Below are 2958 nucleotides of genomic sequence, written 5' to 3' on the forward strand. Positions count from 1 at the left end.
TAATACTGTGGGCCTCTGATTTCTGACCATCAACCACTACTCTTATGAACCTATCAGAGAGAAATGATTTAATGACTGAGTAATACCGTAGCTCGAAATCTTGTGAAGTAGGCCTTTATGCCATACCTTATCGAAGGCCTTCGATATGTCAAGAGCAATTGCCCTGGAAAGGAAACCTTTGTCAAGAGATTCACTAATCCTATGTGATATAACCGTTAGCACATCTGCTGTAGATCTTGCATAGAGGGAACCATATTGCATGTCACTAAGAAGGTTGTTTCTGTTGAGGTGGTTTACTACTCCTTTATTTAATATGGATTCCAACACCTTACTCATGGCACACTTATTGGTCTGTACTGGGTGGGAGATGGCTTTTCACCTGAATTCTTAAATACAGGGCATACTGATGAGGTTTTCCAGGGTGTTGGAAAGCACCTCTCCTTAAGGCAACGCTTAAACAGTTTTGTAAGTATGGGAGGCAAGTTCTAGTTGGAGCTTTTTCAGCACTATAACTGGAATGCTTTCAAGGCCAGTTGGTTTACCGGAATCAAGGTTCTTGATTAGCTTGGCGACCTCACGCACATATATTTGTTTGTTGCATAGCGTGTTGTCTGTTATAGGAGGAAATACAGGGAGTTGATGGTCATTGTCGCATAGCGTAGAATTAGCTGCAAAGTTCTTGGCAAATAGTCTGGCCTTGTCTGATGCTGACGAGATGACCTCAGGTCCATTGATGATAGTTGGGATAGAACGCACGCTTCTGTTCAAGATCCTATTTGCTATTTGCCAGAACTGGTGGGAACCAAGCCGCTGCTCAGCTATTTAACAGACTGAGCATATAGCTCTCTGTCATGTTTTATTACTCTTTTACAGTGGTTGCTGGCAGTCCTGAAAGAAGCTTTAGTCTCAGTGCATCTATTACAGGAATCTCACTCCAACTCCGTCACAGTAGAAGCGACAGAGATCACACTATAAGATATCCGTAGGGTTTCGAATCAGAACCACCACTTATGTACCGGTTAACACCACGGTCACATCATATTAAACTAATAGTTGGCTAGTTGTGTATAAATACCTGAAAGTGACAGAATGTTCAATGAGCGAGATCGAAGATGCGCTGCTGTACAAGTCATGTTCTCTATCGATCCAAGTTATGTAAACGGAACTATTTCAGTACCCTCAAAATGCATCGCTGGATTGCCACGAATAAAAGAGACGTGCTCAGAATGATGAAAATAAAGTTTCGTTTCAAGTGAGGGCTACATCATGCCACTCGAACCTTCAAAGTCAACTTTAAATCAATACCAAAGTGTAATTGGATATGCTGAAGAGTGTGGTGACCCCTTGTTGCAAACAGGTGACCGCTGGCAAACCCTGGACTTGGCTTCAGGAGTGCTATGACTTTGTACTCTTCTCTCACTGGTCCCCCTTCTCCTCCAATCTGAACCCGCGGGATTACTTTGGTGATCGTCGAGAACATCACCAACATAACCTCCCACAACACCAAAGCCAGACATTCGCCGAGCTCCCGCCTGCGCTTGTGGAAAATGCATGCTCCCAGTTCCAGACCCGTATCGAGGCGGTCATTGAAGCTGAAGGCGACTACATTGAATAGATGTCAGCTTTACTATATAATCAAGTTACCTGAATTGATTTGTCTAATAAAAGTTTTTAAATAAATCTGTAGTATTGTTTTCTTTAGGGCGACACTTTTTTCGTGCCACCCTGTATTTATTTTGTCTTTTTGTTTCCTATTTTTTCAAACAATTTTGCTTTATTATCTCCTGCTTTCGACTTTTTTAAAAAAAATATTCCTACGAAATGCTTTCAATATTTTAATTTGTTAATTTTTTTAGGTGTTGCTGGCGGTCAATATTACACTCACACCGGAGGGGCAGGTAACATCGTCTGTTTACCAAAAGATCCACTGTGGGGAAACTGCTTCGGTGCTGCAGAAAGTAGTGCTTATATATATGGTTCTGAATAGCACTCAGTAACTACAAAGCACTGGGGGAAAATGGCGTGTTCTCTACGAAGAACGCACAGACTCTTCACGATCATAACATCCCCTGTGCGGTGTGTGAAACAAAAAACCCTAGCTTTGTAATGATGCTCCCAGTGAGGAACCGATGTTATTCAGGTTGGAATACTGAATATACCGGATACCTTATGGCTGGACACTATGCACACAAAGGCAGGGGCTCACACATAGATAAGGACGCTGAAGCAGATCCAGCAGGATATCGAGATGAAAATGGAGCCCTCATTTATCCGGTACAAGCGGCATGCAGGTCTTTAATCTATCCGCTTTGTATATAGATTAGAGAGTTGACATGCACAGTTTGTACTAGGATTCTTCGCCCTAAACCGATATGGGTTTTTCTTAATTTTGAGTCAGTCATTTCCAGATGAGCAATACGCAGATAAATAAACTGTTTTATTTCCTAAAATTTTACATTCAAAACTATATATATATATATATATATATATATATATATATATATATATATATATATGAGAAAGAAAAACAAACTGTAAGTTATTGTTCGACTGAATACTCCAAAATATAATAAGCTCTACTCTCTATTGCGTATTGAGTTATTCATCTTAGTTTACCATTGCGTATATCAGGTAAAGATTACATCCTTTGTTTTCATAATTATATATATATATATATATATATATATATATATATATATATATATATATATATATATAATATAAAGCTGAATGTCTGTTTGTGTATGTGTGTGTGTGTATGTGTGTGTGTCTGGTCATGAATAGGCTCCTATATGGTTGACTATTTAAAAAAATACTGATTACATATAATGATAGATGTATCGAGACACAGGAATGGGTATGTTCCATATGGCAGAACAGTGGTTCATTAAAATTGTGGGGTCTGCGTTCGCGCCTGATCCACAAAGTATGGAAATAAAAAAATTGAAAAAAAATGTT

General features: G+C 39.2%; 1 pseudogene; it reads left to right on the forward strand.

Moving 5' to 3' along the window:
• The first annotated feature begins 1849 nt into the window (after positions 1-1849).
• On the forward strand, positions 1850-2319 carry LOC145277448 (uncharacterized; annotated as a pseudogene).
• Positions 2320-2958: the final 639 nt, after the last annotated feature.

The sequence above is a fragment of the Euprymna scolopes genome, chromosome 6 (genome assembly GCF_053919585.1).
Source record: "Euprymna scolopes isolate OS-2025 chromosome 6, ASM5391958v1, whole genome shotgun sequence".
NCBI lineage: Eukaryota > Metazoa > Mollusca > Cephalopoda > Sepiida > Sepiolidae > Euprymna > Euprymna scolopes.